We start from the raw sequence: 23,027 nt of genomic DNA, 5'->3' as shown, positions 1-23,027 counted from the left end.
GATTCTTGCGGGAAGATTCTGTTATTTAAAATTCCCTTGAATCTACACAATGTTGATGAGTACATAAACATTGTTCAATAAATTTTGTTGATTACTTAAATCAATAAGTGAAATAACTTATATTTAACATCTAGGAGATGGTACTTTAACCCTATGAGAGATATTTTAGGTGATTTGATTGGTCATGCACTTGGGGACAGGAAAACTGACTCTAGGGAAACTGTGGCCTTCTTCTTAGCCTCAAGTTCTATTTGGGTAGTAAATTGCATGACTGTCACTTGGTGTCTCCTCTTTATGTAATTTACCTTGGTCAGATGATGCTTGAAATTAAGAATAAAAACAGAAGATGAATATCTTATAATAATCCTGAAATTAGTCTCCTAGTTAAATGAGATATTTCTAAATACTCTACGGGTTTCTCCCTTCATTTTTTCGCAACTCTCAGATAAATTTCAGTAATCTTAGTCATCCTTTGGTCTGAGAAATGAGACACACAGTGAAACATAAACCTGCTGGATTGTAGAATATTGTTATTTCTTTTTCTCCATGTAAAAATATCTGTAAGTAGTCCCTGGTATAAATGAGGTAGACCAGATCTCTTTAATGTCTAAATGAATGTTTCAGTTAAGGAAAAAAATGTTACTTTATAAACATGTCTTAATTATCTTATTTTTATAGAAAGGGTACTTTCTAGTAAAAAAAAAAAAAAAAAAAGATGTAATTTGACATCAAAAGGAATTTTTCAGTGATAGTGAATATGCATTGTTTTTAAAAAAACCTTTTAAAACAAACATTAATTTTCTCAAACATTTATGCTAAAAGAGTGGCTAACGCTAAGATGTTATCTCATAATGTTAGGTATATCTTTATTTGCTATTTATGAGGCTGTTGATGATTTGTGAATCATATTGTTTGGGAGCAAGAATGGATAATTTAGAAAGTGTATCAATGTATCAGAATAGGTTTAGGATTTTCCTTTGAAAAATTATAACATTTAAAAATTGAAACTGTATTTCTAGTGTATTATTTATATAATTTTAAAAATAAAAATTATATATAATGAGTTGGAATTTTACAGTGAGATGTTACTCTTTAAAACAAAACTAGTAAACTTGATAATCTTGACAATTCGTAAGGACAAAAACTGGTAAATTTAAGAATCTTCTATTAGTGACCATAAATCATACTTTCTTATGACGCCAGAAATAATTCAACTTCAAATATTGAATGACTTCAAATGTGATCTATCTACTAGGATTGCGTTTTCATATTGTTCAGTGACATTATATTATCTTTTTTTTATTGAGTTGCTTTAGGCCACAGAGAGATGAGCCCATCAAAATTTAAAGCAAATTTGATACTCAGATGAGTTTTGAGGGCCTACTTTGATTTTCTGAAAGCTTATCAAAGATATATAATTTTTCTATGCCCTTTTCTATGTACTGAAAAATAATTATTTCAAATGGATTCTGCTCCAAGAGAGGGTACACCTGATTAGCTTAAATCTGAAGTTTTATTAAAGCTTTTATCTAAGATTCAAGCTCTTTCCCAAGATTGCCCATATCAGTATTCTGCCTAACCCTCAAACTATTTCACTTTTTTGTTGTCGTTGATGTTATTGCTGTTATACTAGTATTGCTCTTTGTTATTCGGCCACTGTACTAGTTTAAAGATTCTTTTTCACTTTGGCTTTATAGTTCATAGTTGGGTAATTTATTTTTGTAAATTTTGATACTCTTATTATCCTGTGTAAACTTACACGATGCTATCTTCAGACATTATCCACATGATATTTGTATTTTCTAAAAATATTAACTACTCTAGTTATTCTCCTGAATGTGTGAAATCTGATAAATTACTATATAACTGTTGTGATATAAGACAGAGCAAGACAATTTCACTTCCAGTAGTGTTCCAGTAAGCAGACTCTCCAAAGAGGGTCATTGGGTGAGTGAGCAGCAGCTCTGATTGGTAATATTTTCTGTTTTCCATTATGTGAATACTCCCCACTCCAGCAATTTAAAAATTCCAAAGTGAAGTCACAAAATGAGTAGTTGAAATAGAATGTGGTGGCCGGGCGCGGTGGCTCAAGCCTGTAATCCCAGCACTTTGGGAGGCCGAGGCGGGCGGATCACGAGGTCAGGAGATCGAGACCATCCTGGCTAACATGGTGAAACCCCGTCTCTACTAAAAATACAAAAAACTAGCCGGGCGTGGTGGCGGGCGCCTGTAGTCCCAGCTACTCGGAGGCTGAGGCAGGAGAATGGCCTGAACCTGGGAGGCGGAGCTTGCAGTGAGCCGAGATCGCGCCACTGCACTCCAGCCTGGGTGACACAGCGCGAGACTCCGTCTCAAAAAAAAAAAAAAAAAAAAGAAATAGAATGTGGATAACAGCTTCTCCCAAGCCAGTTCCAGCTGACTTCAGCAAACCACTATTTTCTCCCTACCCACTTATATCCTTTGCATGCTGCCTGAGATTTCCATTGTTGGAATCAACGATGGAAAGTAATGCTTTTGTATTTTGGTATTAAGTAATGCTTTCTGAATTTTCTAAGTAAATCTAATTATTATTTCAATAAAGGTGCATCAGCTATCTACTACGTTATCTGTTAATACAATATTGTTGTCCCTAAAGACCTCTGTTCCTAAAAAATATAAATAAATAGATTTTTATTTATTTCTCAGGGAAAAGGAAGAAAGAAAGCATGTACTCATAAAACATACTAGGAGGGTAGATAAATCTTCCCATAAGAAGTTTTATATAATTTACAAAGATTAACAATGCACAGATATGTGTACAGTTTGAAATGTTTTGACAAATAAATACATGTGTATATGAATGTTATCTACAACCCTATGAAGAGACAGAAAATTTTTATCTTTCCAGAAAGTTCTTCCTGCTCCTTCCCAGTCAAACCTGGTCACTCTCAAGTAGAAACCACTAACACAAGTGACTAGTTTTCATGTTATTAGAGAAATTCACTCATATAAATGTATTCATAGAATCATAAATATATGCATTTGAATCTGGCTTCTTGTAAAATATTTTTTGAAGTTTAAACATGTTGTTGGGTACATTCGTTGTATATTCCTTTTTACTGACATTGCATAATACTTATTTTTCTAAATTTCTCTCTTTTCAAAAGATAATTGATACATTTCAATCTTTGTCTATTATGAATATAAAGCTTTATATGAAGATTCACATAATCTATTTGTTGATGCATGTTGTATTATCCTGAATTAATTGAAATGGAATTCCTGGGTCATAGGGTAGGTTCATGTATAACTTTATTAGAAAATTCAAGGCCAGTTATCAAAGATTCTGTACTATTTTACATTGCCATTGGTTGTACCATAGAGATGCTAACATCTGGCGATGTCAGTCTTTTTAGAAATATCTAAATTCTAATTCTGGCAAGCCAGTAATAATATTTCATTGTAGTTTTAATTGGTGTGTCCCCAATGACTATTGACATGGATTATTTTTCAGATGCTTATTTAACATTTGTTCATGTCTATATCATATTTTGTAAAGTACTTCTTAAACTCTTTTAACAATTTTTGTTGTTTTTATTTGTCTTATTAAGTTGTAGGAGTTCTACATATATTGTGTAGACAGGTTTTTCAGTACATAAATATACAATGAGTATATTATTTATATAACTTATCTACTCACTTCTACACTGTACTTTTGATGAGATAAATTTTTACTATTTTTGTTGAAATACAATTTAGAATTTTTTAAAGTTTGCCTTCTGTGGTCTTTTTAAGAAATGTTCACAACTATGTTATGTAGATACAGTCATACTGTTTTATTCTATAAACTTTATAATTTTAGTTTAATATTTAGTTTTACGATTCATCTCAAATTAATCTTTACAATATATTTCAAGGTAACAACAAATTTATTTTTTTTTCCCTGTGGATATGAAGTTGTTCTACCAGTGTTCACTGAAATAATGTTCTTGAATTGTTAAATTTCTTCAATGTCCCTGTTAAAAATTGCATGACTGTATGAATCTATTTCTTATATCTTTCAGGGAACCATTTATTTGTGCTTATGCTATTACAAGACTGTCTTGATTCCCATAGCTTTAAAGTAAGTCCTGAAATCAGATAGTATAATTCTCCCAATATCATTCTTTCTCAAGATTGTTTTATAGGGTAAAGACTTCACCTGATCTATTTCTTGTGTCAATCAGGTAATAATGGCTTTCAAGGAAATTTTCCATTTTATCCAAGATGTCAAATATTTGACATAAATCTCTGATATAATCCTTTGTTAAGCTTGTAACAATCTGAAGTGACATCCTTTTCTCTTTCATTGCCTGTACAGGTAATTTTTCCCTCTTTTTGTCTAATTCATATTAATGGCTTATAAAATTGCTTACATCTTTTTAAATAACATTTTTTCCTTTTATATCTTCTATTTGTTCATTTCCTATTTTCTTGATGGTCACACTTACTATTTTATTATTTATATCCTCTAATTACTTTGCTTTAGTTGTGTGCCCTTTTTATTAGCTTTCCAGGGTAGAACATGCATGATTGATTTCAAACCATTCTTATTATCTAATACAAAAATTTTCTCCAGCCACTACTTTTGTGTAACTTACAAAGTTTGATGTGTTGTGTTTAAACTTTATTCAATTCAAAATTTTGTATCTTCCTTTTTAGTTTCTTTTTTTTTTTTCTTTTTAAAAATTATACTTTAAGTTCTAGGGTATATGTGCACAACGTGCAGGTTTGTTACATATGTATACATGTGCCATGTTGCTGTGCTGAACCCATCAACTCGTCATTTACATTAGGTATACCTCCTAATGCTATCTCTCCCCCTTCCCCCCTCCCCCCTCCCCACAATAGGACCTGGTGTGTGATGTTCCCCTTCCTGTGTCCAAGTGATCTCATCGTTCAATTCCCACCTATGAGTGAGAATATGCAGTGTTTGGTTTTCTGTTCTTGCGATAGTTTGCTGAGAATGATGGTTTCCAGCTGCATTTGTGTCCCTACAAAGGACACGAACTCATCCTTTTTTATGGCTGCATAGTATTCCATGGTGTATATGTGCCACATTTTCTTAATCCGGTCTGTCACTGATGGACATTTGGGTTGATTCCAAGTCTTTGTTATTGTGAATAGTGCCACAATAAACATACGTGTGCATGTGTCTTTATAGCAGCATGATTTATAATCCTTTAGGTATATCCCCAGTAATGGGATGGCTGGGTCAAATGGTATTTCTAGTTCTAGATCCTTGAGGAATCGCCACACTGCTTTCCACAATGGTTGAACTAGTTTACAATCCCACCAACAGTGTAAAAGTGTTCCTATTTCTCCACATCCTCTCCAGCACCTGTTGTTTCCTGATTTTTTAATGATTGCCATTCTAACTGGTGTGAGATGGTATCTCTTTGTGGTTTTGATTTGCATTTCTCTGATGGCCAGTGATGATGAGCATTTTTTCATGTGTCTGTTGGCAGTATGAATGTCTTCTTTTGAGAAATGTCTGTTCATATCCTTTGCCCATTTTTTGATGGGGTTGTTTTTTTCTTGTAAATTTGATTGAGTTCTTTATAGGTTCTGGATATTAGCCCTTTGTCAAATGAGTAGATTGCAAAAATGTTCTCCCATTCTGTAGGTTGCCTGTTCACTCTGATGGTAGTTTCTTTTGCTGTGTAGAAGCTCTTTAGTTTAATTAGATTCCATTTGTCAATATTGGCTTTTGTTGCCATTGCTTTTGGTGTTTTAGACATGAAGTCCTTGCCCATACCTATGTCCTGAATAAGTTTTCTTCTAGGAATTTTTATGATTTTAGGTCTAACATTTAAGTCTCTAATCCATCTTGAATTAATTTCCATGTAAGGAGTAAGGAAAGGATCCAGTTTCTGCTTTCTACTTATGGCTAGCCCATTTTTCCAGCCTCATTTATTAATAGGGAATCCTTTCCCCATTTCTTGTTTCTCTCAGGTTTGTCAAAGATCAGATGGCTGTAGATGTGTGGTATTATTTCTGAGGGCTCTGTTCTGTTCCATTGGTCTATATCTCTGTTTTGGTACCAGTACCATCCTGTTTTGGTCACTGTAGCCTTGTAGTATAGTTGGAAGTCAGGTAGTATGATTCCTCCAGCTTTGTTCTTTTGACTTAGGATTGTCTTGGCAACGTGGGGTCTTTTTTGGTTCCATATGCACTTTAAAGCAGTTTTTTTAATTGTCAGATTCACCACAGTTGAAATGAAGGAAAAAATGTTAAGGGCAGCCAGAGAGAAAGGTCTGGTTACACACAAAGGGAAGCCCATCAGACTAATGGCAGATCTCTCAGAAGAAACTCTAAAAGCCAGAAGAGAGTGGGGACCAATATTCAACATTCTTAAAGAAAAGAATTTTAAACCCCGAATTTCATATCCAGCCAAAGTAAGTTTCATAAGTGAAGGAGAAATAAAATCCTTTACAGATAAGCAAATGTTGAGAGATTTTGTCACCACCAGGCCTGCCCTACGAAAGATCCTGAAGGAAGCACTAAACATGGAAAGGAACAACTGGTATCAGCCATTGCAAAAACATACCAAAATGTAAAGTCCATTGATGCTAGGAAGAAACTGCATCAACTAGCGATCAAAATAACCAGCTAATATCATAATGACAGGATCAAATTCACACATAACAATATTAACCTAAATGTAAATGGACTAAATGGTCCAATTAAAAGTCATAGACTGGCAAATTGGATAAAGAGTCAAGACCCATCAGTTTGCTGCATTCAGGAGACCCATCTCACATGCAGAGACACACATAGGCTCAAAATAAAGAGATGGAGGAAGATCTACCAAGCAAATGGAAAACAAAAAAAATCAAGGGTTGCAATCTTAGTCTCTGATAAAACAGACTTTAAACCATCAAAGATCAAAAGAGACAAAGAAGGCCATTACATAATGGTAAAGGGATCAATTTATCAGGAAGAGTTATCTATCTTAAATATATATGCAGCCAATACAGGAGAACCCAGATTTGTAAAGCAAGTCCTCAGAGACTTACAAAGAGACTTAGACTCCCATACAATAATAATGGGAGACTTTAACACCCTACTGTCAACATTAGACAGATCAACGAGACAGAAAATCAACAAGGATATCCAGGAATTGAACTCAACTATGCACCAAGTGGACCTAATAGACATCTACAGAACTTTCCACCCCAAATCAACAGAATATACATTCTTCTCAGCACCACATCACACTTATTCCAAAATTGACCACATAGTTGGAAGTAAAGCACTCCTCAGCAAATGTAAAAGAACAGAAATTATAACAAAGTGTCTCTCAGACCACAGTGCAATCAAACTAGAACTCAGGACTAAGAAACTCAATCAAAACCGCTCAACTACATGGAAACTGAACAACCTGCACCTGAATGACTACTGGGTACATAACTAAATGAAGGCAGATATAAAGATGTTCTTTGAAACCAATGAGAACAAAGATACAACATACCTTTTTAATTTCTTAACACATGAGTTATTTAGTGGCAGGTTACTTAAAGTTCAAATATTTGGGGAATGTAAAGATGCATTTTGCTATTGATATCAAACTTAATATAATTAGAATTAAAGTACATATGTTTGAAAATCAGAATATATTGAAATATATTAAAACTTCTAAATGGCTCAACAAATGATCTGCCAGTGAATTTTCTATGTGTAGTTGTAAAGAATAACTATTCTCTTGTTTATGTCAATAAGGTTAAGTTGGTTTATTTTGTTCAATGTTTTTAAACTCCAGTGATTTTTCATCTATTTCTTTTAGAAATCACAGGAAGAGTGTTAACTGAAATCTCCAAATTAATATCTGTCTGCTTACTTCTGTAGTTTGAATACCTGACTTTAATTTGATATACATTTAAGATTATTGTATCTTTCTGATAAAAAGTGCTGTTATCATTATGGAATGCATGTTTTTATCTCTGGTAATATTATTTTTCTTAAAGTATATTTTGTCTAATATTAGTAAAGGCAAATAAGCTTTTTTTATATTTAGTGTTTACAGATTGTATCACTTACTTGTTTTTTAATTTTACCAATTACATATTTATGCACTTTTATTTTCTAAATGTCTATCCTGTCTGATTTTAATATAGTCAAATCTTTATATGTGCTTTAACTTATATTTATGTTTTTTAACATTTGTGTATATTTAAAATATAAAATATTTATACATTAAAATGTAAAATAAATTGCATAAATTTGATTTTGCCAAATTTTATGTATATTTCTTCAAACATTATTTCCTATACAATTTTTCTCTTGTAAGTCGGGGTTTTAAATACTTATGTTAGATTACTTAATGTTGTCCCACTGGTCACTGATGATCTATTCTCTTTTTTTCATCCTTCTTCACAGTGCACAATTTTAATTGCTCTGTCTTCAAGTTCAGTGATTTTTATTCTGTAGTATCAATTTATTGTTAATCTTATCTAGTGAAATTTTATATATTTTATTTTTTAGTTCTAGAATTTTTATTTGGTTCCTTAAAGTTTCTATTATTTTCCTGAAAATGCCCTTTTATTCAATCATTTTGTGGGTCTTTTTGTCTAAATTTTTGGTATTTCTATGAGGACTGTGGAAAATTCCTTGAAAACTATTGCAACATCCAAGCTATCTCTTTGTCTCATCCTATTAACAAGTTTTTGTCTCACTATGTGTCTCAATTTTCTCATTACATGTCTAGTGATTTCTAATTAAAGTATCCAATATTTCAAATGCTACTTTGTTTAGAGTCTAGATTGTAGAATTTTAAAGATGCTAGAATTTTCTTACTGTGGGCAGTAAAATTACAGTTCAATCAGATTGCTCAGTCTAGGTTTATTTGAGGCCTGCTTGGGGCAGGTCCAGGGTAGCCCTTTCCCTATGGCTAGAGTGCTCACAAGTCTAAGACACAGCCTAGAATATTTTCTTCCAGGTTTTCCAGAGTCTCATCCTGCACATAGATAGCTTATAATTTGGCTAGAGAAACAAGGGGACTACATGCAAATTTTTTCCATAAGTTATTGGGGTACAGGTGGAATTTGGTTACATGAGTAAGTCCTTTAGTGCTGTTTTGTGAGATTTTGGTGCACCTATCACCTGAGCACTATATACTGCACCACATTTGTAGTCTTTCATCCCTCACCCCACTTCTACTTTGCCCCCCAAATGTCCAAAGTCCATTGTACCATTCTGATGCCTTTGTGTCCTCATAGCTTAGCTCTCACATATCAGTAAGAATATACTATGTTATGGTTTTCTATTCCTGAGTTACTTCACTTAGAATAATAGTCTTCAATCTCATCCAGGTCGCTGCAAATGCTGTTAATTCATTCCTTTTTATGGCTGCATAGTATTCCATTATATATATATGTGTGTGTGTGTGTGTGTGTGTGTATGCGCGCGCGCACATATATTCCATTATATATATCACATTATATATACATTCCATTATATATAACATTATATATATCACATTATATATATTCCATTATCTATCTATCTATATCTATCTATCTATCTAGATAGATAGATAGATATAGATAGACAGACAGATAGATAGATAGATAGATAGATAGATAGATAGATAATCATTGTTTGTTTGTCCACGCATTGATTGATGAGCAATTTGGGTTGGTTCCACAATTTTGCAGTTATGAACTGTGCTGCTGTAAACATGTGTGTGCAAGTATCTTTTTCATATAATGACTTCTTTTCATCTGGGTAGATACCCAGTAGTGGAATTGCTGATCAAATGGTAGTTCTACTTTTAATTATTTAAGGAATCTCCACACTGTTTTCCAGAGTGGCTGTACTAGTTTACATTCCCACCAGCATGTAGAAGTGTTCCCTATTCAATGCAACCATGCCAATATCTACTGTCTTTTGATTTTTTTTTATTATGGCCATTTTTCCAGGAGTAAGGTATTATTGCATTGTGGTTTTGATTTGCATTTTCCTGATCATTAGAGATGTTGAACATTTCTTCATGTTTGTTGGCCATTTGTGTATCTTCTTTTGAGAACTGTCTATTCATGTTCTTAGCCCAAGTTTTGATGGAATTTTTTGTTTGTTTTTTTTCTTACTGATTTAAGTTGCAGATTCTGCATATTAGTCCTTTGTCTGATGTATAGATTGTGAAGATTTCCTCCCACTCTATGGGTTGTCTGTTTACTCTGCCGACTGTTCCTTTTGCCATACAAAAGCATAGTAGTGGAAGTTCTAGCCAGAGCAATCAGACAAGAGAAAGAAACAAATGGCATCCAAATTGCTAAAAAGGAAATCAAACTGTCACTGTTTGCTGACGATATGATCATATACCTAGAAAACCCTAAGGATTCCTCCAGAAGGCTCCTAGAACTGATCAAATTTCCTGATGCAAGATTAATGTACACTATCAGTAGCTCTTCTAAACACCAACAGCGACCAAGAAGAGAATCACATCAAGAATTCAATCCCTTTTACAATAGCTGCAAAAAAATAAAATATTTAGGAATATACCTAACCAAGGATTGGAAGCACCTCTAAAAGGAAAACTACAAAACACTGTTGAAAGAAATCACAGACAACACAAACCAATGGAAACACATTCCATGCTCATGGATGGATAGACTCAATATTGTGAAAATGAGCATACTGCCAAAAGCAATCTACAAATTCAAGGCAATCCCCATCAAAATACCACCATCATTCTTCACAGAATTAGAAAAAAAAAAATCCTAAAATCTATATGGAACCAAAAAAGAGCCAGCATAGCAGAAGCAAGACTAAGCAAAAAGCACATGCAAATTTTTTGAGATTCTTCTTTACATAGTGATCTGCTCTCTGGTATTCTAACCCTGAAATTTCAACTGTCTCATGAGTCCTGAACACTGGTGATCTCTTTTGTTGTTGTTGTTGTTGTTGTTGTTTTTCCCAGTTTCTTTAAGAAATATTTCTCCAACAGTTACCTGTGGAATCCTTGGGTTACTGAAAAGATTCTTGTTAGTTTGAAATTTTTTCTCAGCATCTAAACTTTACATAAGTTTGAAAAATACTTCAATAAACTGTAATCTAAATTGAATAAAAGTTAAAATATGTTGAGGTATTGTCAATGGGCCAGTTCCAGTTCTCAATTTTGCCGCACAAAAGAGTTTGAGAGCAAGCCCAAAGTAAAAGTAGGTAAAGAAGTTTATTGCAAAGTGACAGTAAACTCTGAGAGGCAGAGTGGATTGTTCAAAGCTAGAGGCAGCCACTAGTGCACTAAGGGAATTCCCTTTATGGGGGTTATATATACATATTCATAAAATACTGGTGAGGTAAAGTATGCAAAGGGGACCCGTGGTTGGCACTTGTGCTCTGTATCTACATGCTCTAGCATGCATCACATGTATCATTAGCATGTAACATTTCTACCTAGTGGTGCTTTTTTTTTGCTACTAAGATGAGGAAAATGTCACTATAAGCTAAACCTTGAGCCTGGCTGCACATGGAGGACCCTGGAGAAGTCCTTGGTTTCACCCACCATCCCAGGCCCCCACCAAGGCAGGAATTTGTAGCTAATAGCTTCTTGGGCTTTTAGTGTTGATTGGCTGGAGACTGGGGAAGCTACATCATGAATAAGGGGCTTTTGTTCTCTTTCCTGGGCCTTATTAGGTAACAGGAACTTGGAACCATCTGGCAGTCTGTTGGTATCCTACAGGACAGCTCATCTTGCAAAAGAATCAGCTGCTGACAGGAGAGTGCAAGTGAAGGCAGACTGCAGCAAAAGGAGCCCATGGGGCTTAACACAAGGGGACAAGTCACTATGGCCTTTTACCATTATTTATCCTGCCTCAGGAGGTATGCCTAAAGTTCCATGGCTATGAAATAGAGCTACAATTTAAGAACTGTTTATTTTTTCACATCATGTCTTATCAGCACAGGGAAGAGAAGAAAGAAAATATGGTTTTCTATATTTTATGTTAATAAGTCAAAGTTTTCAAAATATCAAGGAAATGGGAAAATATAAAATGCTTGCAAAATAGCTGGCACTTCCCCAGAGCTTCATAAAACTGAATATGTTCACAGGTCATTTTTCTTTTACAGAAAGGTAATAGGCAGTTCCCAAGAACTTCAACAAACAGTATGTCTATCCCAAAATTTGATCAAAAGATTCAGCTCATACCCTTTATTTTGAAAATGTATTATATATTTGAAAATGTATTAAAATTGTGACACTTGAGATACTTCACTTGAATGTATTCATAGATCTCAATCATATACAGAGATAACTCCTGCCTAACTGCCTCCAAACCCATATCAACCATACATTTACTCTCTAAGCTGGCAAACTTTAGAGAGTGAAAGTGTAAACTAGGAATGTCACAGATAAACAAAGAGGTATGCTCACCCCAACTATGGTCTTAAATAGCACCATTATCTACTTATTTATGCCAGAAACTATAAAGACATCTTATTTCTATTTTTCCCCTATCCTCAAATCCAACCTATCAAAAATTATTTTTCTCATGTGTAGAAAACATATCTAATGTCTTTTAATATATATCAACTTCTGCTACTACTATCTTAGCAGAGAATATGAACATTTATTATGTTGACTGTTCTAAGAGGTCTTTGCACATACTCCTTGGTCCCTCAAATACATACTCCACAGAACAACAGTGTCATTAAAATGTACATTAGTTTATGTTAATATCTCTATTAAAATCCCTTAATGGTTTTCCATTAAAACTTTTAAGAAGTCAGTTCTTATCCTGTCTCACCAAACCATGCCATAAGTTAGCCCTAATCTAATTTTCACCTTAATTTATTATGAGTGTCCTTCTCAAGTATTGTGAGTTAGGCCCATAATCATTATATTATTTAGCCATATCAAATCCTTTCCAGGCACAGGTCCAATGTGCATGTTTTATCTTCTGCCTGGAATGTTCTGCTTCTACTCTAATGGACTACTCATTCATGGGGTGTCAGCTTAAATGTTACCTCTTCCAAGACATTTACATATTAATTACAAATTATTTACACCATTCTATAATTTTTTCTACCTCTGTCTCTTATTTTTATTTCATTATCATAAGTATCATAATTGCAAATATTATTTACTTTTTAACCTATCTCCCTGACTAGAATACAGAGTCAGTGACAATAGCATGCCATTCTATTTTGTTTACATGATATTCTGACATCACTCAAATTCAAGTAAATAGTGGGACCTTGTATCTTTGTTGACAGCTGAGCAAAATAAGATATTATAAAAACCATTGATTTATTTGCATTCACCTCTCAAGAAATAAATGAAACTTAGTCTGGGAATGTGTAGCCAATGCAGAACCTGGCATCCTAATATGCACTTAGAAATGAATATACCTAGGCTTTATTTTATTAATTGTGTCTGAACTAGATATTAATCTTTTAAGACTCTGAAAATTTTTGTTCTTGAGTTAATAATTACTGTAGATATTTATATCTCTAAGTATTTGTAAGTGATGAATTAGGATTTTTTTAAATAAAGAACCAAATCTCTAATATTAAAAAACTCTAAAATGTTTCTTCTTCTGATGAGAAATTATTGAAATAGAATACTGCCTCTCAAATAAAAATTTAAGCAGTTACCCTTTAATTTTCATAAAATTTGGTAATTATTAGACATTTGGACCAGAGACTAATAATGCAAATACTGATGGTACTGGCATGAAACCAGACACATAGACTAATGACACTGAAGAGAGAGCCCAGAAATAAATCTTCATATTTATAAACAATTGATATTTGACAAAGATGATGCCAAGAATGCACAATGAGGAAATAATAGTCTCTTCAATACATGGGTGTCAGAAAAACTGTTTATCCACATGCAGAATAATGAAATTGGACCCTCATTTCATGCCATACACAAAAATCAACTCAACTTAAATTTAGTTTTTGAATATAAGACCTAAAACTAAAACTACTTTGAGAAAATATAGGAAAAATGTTCCAACACATTGTTCTGAACAATAATTTTTTGGATTATGACCCTCAAAAACACAAGTTGCAAAAGCAATGATAGTCAAATAGGATTCTCTGAACTAAAAATCTGCACACAAAGGAAAAACAGTCAATAGAACTGAAAGACAACTTACAGAATGGGAGAAAACAATTGCAAAATCCCCCTCTGACAGGAGGTTAATATTGAAAACTGCTGAGGAACTCAGACAACCCAATAGTGAGAAAAACATAACTTGATTGAAAAAAATTGACAAAAACTTAACTAGAAATTTTTCAAAGAAGACATACAAATGGCCAATAAGCATATGGGAAAAAAAGTTGAATATCACTAGGCATCAGGAAAACATTTAAAACCATTATGAGATGCTACCTCACCCTGATCAGAATGGTTATTGTCAAAAAATAAAAAGTATTAGTTCTCACCACATTCTTATGTGGAGAAAAAGGAATGCTTGTTCACTGTTGGTAATGTTAATTAATTAAGACATTATGAAAAACAGTATGGAAGTTTCTCAAAAATTTAGAAATAGAACTACAATATGATCCAATAATCTAACCAAAGGGTACATATCCAAAGAAAATGAAATGAGTATGCCAAAGGAACATCTGCACTACAGTTTTCATTGCTGTACTATTCACAATAGCCAAGAGATAGAATTAAACTAGGGCTCATCAATGGATAAAATGTGGTATTTATACACAATGGAATATTGAGCAATTAAAAAATGAAATCCTAACATCTGCATAAGCATGGATGAGTCAAAAGGGTATTATGTTAAGTGAAATGGTCCAGGAAAAAAGGGCAAATATAGCATATTCTCACTCATATATGGGACCTTAAATAAAATAAAGCCATGGAGATAGACAATGGAATGAAGGTTATTAGAGGCTGAGAACTATAGTGGATGGAGGGGGATAAAAAGGGGTTGGATGGCCGAGCACGGTGGCTCAATCCTGTAATACCAGCACTTTGAGAGGCCGAGCCGGGTGGATTACCTGAGGTCAGGAGTTGGAGATCAGCCTGGCCAATATGGTGAAACCGCATCTCTACTAATAATACAAAAAAATTAGCTGGGTATGGTGGTATGCACCTGTAACCACAGCTACTCCAGAGGCTGAGGCAGGAGAATCACTTGCACATGGGAGGCGGAGGTTGCAGTGAACTGAGATCCCGCCACTGCACTCCAGCCTGAGTGACAGAGGGAGACTCCGTCTCAAAATAAAAAATAAAATAAAATAAAACAAACAAACAAACAAACAAAAAAACCCACAAAAAAACAAAGGTGGGGTTTGGCTAATGAATAACCAGAAACAGTATCATCTTATCAGTTTAAATGGATCTGGGTTAAATATTTTACAAGATAGTTGTTTTTAGAAATATTTATAGCATAAATGTGTTTAACTGTAAAATGCTGTATTTTGGCTTTTAAAGTAATCATGAGAGTGATTTTGCATAAACTCTATTTAAAATTCAAATTTTAAAAATAAAAATGTGTCTGTAAATACAAAGCTTATGGCAACTGAAGGTTACATAATAAAGAAATTTTGTTAAAGATAAAATCTATTTTTGTCAAGCAACATAGATGACTTTCTGGTTCATTTATATCAATTTTGAAATGCATTTTGTGGGAGGTCTTATTCTAAGTGTATTGTCAATCAAATGAGCATGTCAATATTGATAACTCAGTTTCCTATTTTACTTAATTGGTGATGAACTATAGTTATACTAAAAAGTTCAAATGAAATAATTCATCATGCAATTTATTATAAGAACACAGAAAATTGCTGTGGCTAATTCTCCTGAATTTTTTTTTTTTAATTAAGTGATAAAATACCTGGAAGTCAAAATATTTCTAACAGCGAGGACTGCCTTTATGTTTTCATATGTGTTATTCCCTTAGAGGTGGAAATAACACATATTAGAGGTGGAAAGTTTGCTTAAGTATTCAGGAGTGAATACAACTTACCTTGTTGCCCTCCTTGAGATAAACTAGACAATTTTGTTAATTTTGAAATGGCTCAGGCCTGTTTTCATTTGTCTGTTTGTCTGTGTTAATTGGCAGGATCTTGCCCTGTTGCTTAGGCTGGAGTGTAGTGGCACAATCATAGCTTGCTGCAACCTCGAACTCCTGGACTTAAGTAATCCTCCTGCCTTGCCCTCCCAAACAGCTGAAATGATAGGCATGAGTCAGCACACCCAGCCTATCATTGTTTGACTGGCTTTATTTATTACCAAATCACAAACAGAAACTGAAAGAAGGATAGAATGAAAGAAAACATTTTATAAATGCTTATTTTATTATTCATTCATATTTTTTTTCAAATTGCAAGTTAAGTCTGATGAGAAAGAAAGAGTTCTTTGATGGACATTGGGCAGTCTTTCTTTCCAATACTCTAGTTCTAGAGTTTTCTCATGCCTTTCATCTGAGTGATTGAGCATGATAGCTAAAGTATGAGTCACTATTGTCAGAGACAGCTTCCCATTTACAAAAAGGCAAAATTCCTGCTGAAGGATGAACTTCGTCATAAAGAAATTTACCCATTTCAGTTTTCTGAGATCTAATACATCTGATTCATCCTAGTGTCTTTAGGTTTCTTGAGAAAACACAAAACATTCAATAGCACGTGACTTAACATTATAAAACATGGTCATTGGAATTTTTAATAGAAAGGGTAAACACTAGAAATATAATTTTTAAATTAGATGCATGCTTTTCACCCCATTGATTAGTGCCTATGAGTTAAAAGCTTGCAAATGAGAAAAAAAATATTCTCTGGTAGAAAGGGAGACTTCTCATGTCTTTATGAATATCTAAATGTTATTTTGGGTTTTATATGATTGAGTCTGAGATATAAAAACAATCTAGGTTTAGAACTTGTAGTGTGGAGTACCTGGAAGGAAGACAATCAGACATGTTTATTAATAACAAGCATTAGATTCCCAGTTAGGTAGGGGTATTACACTTACAGGGATTTAAAAAAAAAAAATATTTATGCAAAGCATGGTCAACCCCACCATGTTTTTCAACCTTGCCATCGATGGTGAGCACTTGGACAACATCTCCGTCAAACTGTTTGCAGACAAGTTTCCAAAGACAACAGAAAACTTTGGTGCTCTGAGCACTGGAGAGAAAGAATTTGGTTATAAGGGTTCCTGATTTCACAGAATTATTCCAGGGTTTATGTATCAGAGTGCTGACTTCACACGCCATGAAGGCACTGGTGGCAAGTCCATCTATGGGGAGAAATTTGATGATGAGAACTTCATCCGAAAGCATACAGGTCCTGGCATCTTGTGCAGGGCAAATGCTGGACCTAGCACAAACGGTTCCCAGTTTTTCATCTGCACTGCCAACACTGAGTGGTTGAATGACAGGCATGTGGTCTTTGGCAAAGTGAAAGAAGGCATGAATATTGTGAAGGCCATAGGCTATGGAACACTTTGGGTACAGAAATGGCAAGACCAGAAAGATCACCATTGTTGACTGTGGACAACTCTAGTAAGTTTCACTTGTATTTTATCTTAACCACCAGACCATTCCTTCTGTAGCTCAGGAGAGCAGCTCTCCACCCCATTTGCTCGCAGTATCCTAGAATCTTTGCGCTCTCGCTGCAGTTCCCTTTGGGTTCCATGTTTTCTTTGTTCCCTTTCATGCCTCGCTGGATTGCAGAGAGTTTATGATGATGAAATTAAAACTAAATAACAAAAAAGTATTTCTGGTAGTTGTTGGTGAAGTGATTTGGAAATACTACTCCAAGAGAAGAATTGGTAATCCTATAAAAAATTATTTTTTTAAATATTTACTTGATGAAACTAAAACACTAACAAGATAACAAATAAATTTGTAGTCAGTTTTTAGAAGAAGAGAACAATCCAGAAAATTGACCTAAATATTGGGCTTGGTTTTCCCTAGGGTAATCTGAGTCAAATAAAAGTCTTAGATATTCAGATTGCATAAAAATTAGCACACAGATAGTTTGAAACTAGAAGGAATGTAATCACCAAAAAATTGATGTAGCTATTATACTATCAGACAACAAATACTCTAAGGCAAGAAACTTTAATCGAGATGAAGAGGGACATTTAATATTGATAAACAGGTGAAAGCATCAGGAACATAGGTTACATACGAATACAGCCAATAACATCTTCGTAAAACAAAATGCAAAAATTCAAAATGAGCAAAGAAGAAATAGTGATATCATAATGACACTGGCAAACTGTAACATACCGCTATCAGCTGTCAGGGAAACAGACAAACAGGAAAGATAATGAAGATAAGAACAAAGTTGACTAATCAGTATCTACAGAATATTTACACTCAAAATTAAAAGAATTCACATTTCTTTCAAATATACTTGTAATATTAATAAAAATAAAGTAAAATAATTACATACTGGATAATAAAGCTTCAGAAGAACTTATTTTTTTCTTTGTCACAGCATAGTTTTTGATATTGTTATTTATCCATAAAAAGACAAATAAGAAAATCCAAATAAAGGCAATTAAACAATATAATATTAATAATGATCAAAATAAATTTTAAAGACTGTGAACTGTGATGATGAGGTATGACATACAAAATGTACAGGACTAAACTCAATCAATGGTTAGAATAAACATATGAGGGGCGGAGCAAGATGGCCGAATAGGAACAGCTCCAGTCTCCAACTCCCAGCCACACAGAAGACCGGGTGATTTCTGCATTTTCAACTGAGGTACCTGGGTTCATCTCACTGGGGGAGTGCTGATGATCGGTGCTGGTCAGCTGCTGCAGCCCCACCTCAGCAAGAGTTGAACAGGGCGAGGCATCGCTCACCTGGGAAGCTAAGGGGAAGCGAATCCCTTTTCCTAGCCAGGAGAACTGAGACACACAACACCTGGAAAATCAGGTAACTCCCACCCCAATACTGCTTTAAGCAAACAGGCACACCAGGAGATCATATCCCACACCTGGCCGAGGGTCCCATCCACGGAGGCCTCCTCACTGCTAGCAGCAGTCTGTGATCTAATGCAAAGGCAGCAGTGAGGCTGGGGAGGGGCTCGCCATTGCTGAGGCTTAAGTAGTAAACAAAGCTGCTGGGAAGCTCCAACTGGGTGGAGCTCACAGCAGCTCAAGGAAACCTGCCTGTCTCTGTAGACTCCACCTCTGGGGACAGGCACAGCTACACAACAACAACAACAACAACAAAGCAGCAGAAACCTCTGCAGATCTAGAACGACTCTGTCTGACAGCTTTGAAGAGAGCAGTGGATCTCCCCAACACGGGAGGTTGAGATCTGAGAAGGACAGACTGCTCTGCTCAAGTGGGTCCCCTGACCCCCTCAGTAGCCTAATCCGGGAGACATCGTACCACTAGGGCAGTCTGACACCCCACACCTCACAGGTGGGAGTACACCCCTGAGAGGAAGCCTGAAAGCAAGAATCAGACAGGTACACCACTGTTCAGAAATATTCTATCTTCTGCAGCCTCTGCTGCTGATACCCAGGCAAACAGGGGGTCTGGAGTGGACCTCAAGCAATCTCCAACAGACTCAGCTGAGGGTCCTGACTGTTAGGAAGGAAAAACTATCAAACAGGAAGGACACTCTTACACCTTCAAAACCCCATCAGTACATCACCATCATCAAAGACCAGAGGCAGATAAAAACCACAAAGATGGGGAAAAAGCAGGGCAGAAAAGCTGGAAATTCAAAAAATAAGAGCACATCTCCCCGCAAAGGAGCTGCGAGCTCATCGCCAGCAACGGATCAAAAGCTGGACGTAATGACTTTGACGAGATGAGAGAAGAAGGCTTCAGTCCATCAAATTTCTCAGGATAAAGGGAGGAATTACATACCCAGCAGCTGTTCAAAAATCTCTTGGAAAAAAAGTGAAGAACTGACGCTAGAGTAATTAATGCAGAGAAGGTCATAAACGGTGTTTTGTTTAGATAAAACCATGACACGAGAAATACGGACAAATGCACAAGCTTCAGTAACCGACCACTCGGGATCAACTGGAAGAAAGAGTATCAGCGATTGAGGATCAAAATGAAGGAAATGAAGCGAGAAGAGAAACCAAAAGAAAAAGAAGAAAAGAAATGAACAAAGCCTGCAAGAAGTATGGGATTATGTAAAAAGACCAAATCTCCGTCTGATTGGGGTGCCTGAAAGTGAGGGGAAAATGGAACCAAGTTGGAAAAACACTCTTCAGGATATCATCCAGGAGAACTTCCCCAACTCCAGCAGGGCAGCCACATTCTAAATCCAGTAAATACAGAGAGAACGCCACAAAGATACCTCGAGAAGAGCAACTCCAAGACACATAATTGCCAGATTCACCAAAGCTAGTTGAAATGAAGGGAAAAAAAATCTTAAGGGCAGCCAGAGAAAGGTCGGCCACCCACAAGGGAAGCCCATCAGACTCCACAGCAGATCTCTCAAGCAGAAACCCCACAAGCCAGAAGAGAGTGGGGGCCAATATTCAACATTCTTAAAGAAAAGAATTTTCAACCAGAATTTCATGTCCAGCCAAACTAAGTTTCAGAAGTGAATATAAAATAAAATCCTTTACAGATAAGCAAATGCTTAGAGATTTTGTCACCACTAGGCTCAAGGCTCTACAAGAGACCCTGAAGGAAGCACTCAACATGGAAAGGAACAACAGGTACCAGCCATTGCAAAAACATGCCAAAATGTAAAGACCATCGAGGCTAGGAAGAAAACTGCATCAACTAACGAGCAAAATAACCAGTTATCATCATAATGGCAGGGATCAAGTTCACACATAACAATCTTAACCTTAAATGTAAATGGACTAAATGCTCCAATTAAAAGACACAGACTGGCAAACTGATAAAGAGTCAAGACCCATCAGAATGCTGTATTCAGGACACCCATCTCACACGCAGAGACATACATAGGCTCAAAATAAAGGGATGGAGGAAGATTTACTACAAATGGAGAACAAAAAGCAGGGGCTAAAATCCTAGTCTCTGATAAAACAGACTTTAAAACCATCAAAGATCAAAAGAGACAAAGAAGGCCATTACATAATGGTAAAGGGATCAATTCAACAGGAAGAGCTAACTATCTCAAATATATGCACCCACACAGGAGCACCTAGATTCATAAAGCAAGTCCTTAGAGACTTACAAGGAGACTTAGACTCCCATACAATAATAATGGGAGACTTCAACACTCCACTGTCAACATTAGACAGACCAACGAGACAGAAAGTTAACAAGGATATCCAGGAATTGAACTCATCTCTGCAGCAAGCAGACCCACTAGACATCTATAGAACTCTCCACCCTAAATCAACAGAATATACATTCTTCTCAGCACCACATCGTACTTACTCCAAAATTGACCATGGCAATTGCAAGTAAAGCACTCCTCAGCAAAATGTACAAGAACAGAAATTATAACAACCGTCTCTCAGACCACAGTGCAATCAAACTAGAACTCAGGACTAAGAAACTCAATCAAAACCGCCTAACCATATTGAAACTGAACAACCCGTTCTGAATGACTACTTCGGGTACATAAATCTAAAATGAAGGCAGAAATAAAGATGTTCTTTGAAACCAATGAGAACAAAGATACAAATATACCAGAATCTCTGGGGATTACTATTTAAAGTAGCGTGTAGAGGGAAATTTATAGCACTAAAATGCCCACAAGAGAAAGCAGGAAAGATCTAAAAATTGACACTCCAATACTGGGTAAATTAAAAGAACTAGAGAGCAAGAGCAAACACATTCCAAAGCTAGCAGAAGGCAAGAAATAACTGGGTGATCAGGAGCAGAACTGAAGGAGATAGAGACAAAAAACCCTCCAAAAATCCCAATGAATCCAGGAGTTGGTTTTTGAAAAAGATCAACAAAATTGACAGACCACTAGCAAGACTAATAAAGAAGAAAAGAGAGAAGAATCAAATCGACGCAATTAAAAAAATGATAAAGGGGATATCACCACCGACCCCACAGAAAATACAAACTACCATCAGGAGAATACCATAAACACCTCTACGCAAATAAACTGGAAAAATCTATTGAAATGGATAATTTCCCGACACTTACACTCTTCCAAGTACTAAACTAGAAGAAGTTGAATCCCTGAATAGACCAATAGTAGGCTCTGGAAATTGAGGCAATAATTAATAGCCTACCAACCAAAAAAAAAAAGTCCAGACCAGATGGATCTCACAGCCGAATTCTACCAGAGGTATAAGGAGTTGGTACGCATTCCTTCTGAAACTATTCCTAAATCAATAGAAAAAGAGGGAATCCTCCCAACTCATTTTATATGAGGCCAACATCATCCTGATACCAAAGCCTGGCAGAGACATTAACAAAAAGAGAATTTAGACCAATATCCCTGATGAACATCGATGCAAAAAAATCCTCAAATACTGGCAAACCGGATTCAGCAACACATCAAAAGCTTATCCACCATGATCAAGGGCTTCATCCCTGGGATGCAAGGCTGGTTCAACATTCAAGTAAAATCAATAAACATAATCCAGCATATAAACAGAACCAAAGACAAGAACCACATGATTATCTCAATAGATGCAGAAAAGGCTTTGACAAAATTCAACAGCCCTTTCATATGCTAAAAACGCTCAATAAATTCGGTATTGATGGAACGTACCTCAAAATAATAAGAGCTATTTATGACAAACCCACAGCCATCATACTGAATGGGCAAAACTGAAAAAATTCCCTTTGAAAACTGGCACAAGATAGGATGCCCTCTCTCTCACCACTCCTATTCAACATAGTGTTGGAAGTTCTGGCTAGGGCAATCAGGCAAGTAGGAAAGAAATCATAAGTATTCAGTTAGAAAAGAAGAAGTCAAATTAGTCCTCTTTTGCAGATGACATGATTGTATATTTAGAAAACTCCATTGTTCCAGCCCAAAATCTCCTTAAGCTGATAAGCAACTTCAGCAAAGTCTCAGGATACAAAATGAATGTGCAAAAATCACAAGCATTCTTATACACCAATAACAGATACACAGAGCCAAATCATGAATGAACTTCCATTCAC

General features: G+C 35.4%; 1 long non-coding RNA gene and 1 pseudogene across 1 annotated transcript; both read left to right on the top strand.

Annotated features, from left to right (window-relative positions):
• The first annotated feature begins 1,209 nt into the window (after nucleotides 1–1,209).
• LOC108586578 lies at nucleotides 1,210–14,064 on the top strand. The gene is made up of 3 exons (XR_001904084.3): nucleotides 1,210–2,138; nucleotides 4,044–4,102; nucleotides 11,656–14,064. It is a non-coding gene; the product is annotated as an uncharacterized LOC108586578 (long non-coding RNA).
• A 2,002-nt stretch (nucleotides 14,065–16,066) lies between these two features.
• LOC101012363 lies at nucleotides 16,067–18,292 on the top strand (annotated as a pseudogene).
• Nucleotides 18,293–23,027: the final 4,735 nt, after the last annotated feature.

The sequence above is a fragment of the Papio anubis genome, chromosome 5 (assembly GCF_008728515.1).
Source record: "Papio anubis isolate 15944 chromosome 5, Panubis1.0, whole genome shotgun sequence".
NCBI lineage: Eukaryota > Metazoa > Chordata > Mammalia > Primates > Cercopithecidae > Papio > Papio anubis.
This window is presented reverse-complemented; position numbering and strand designations above follow the sequence as displayed.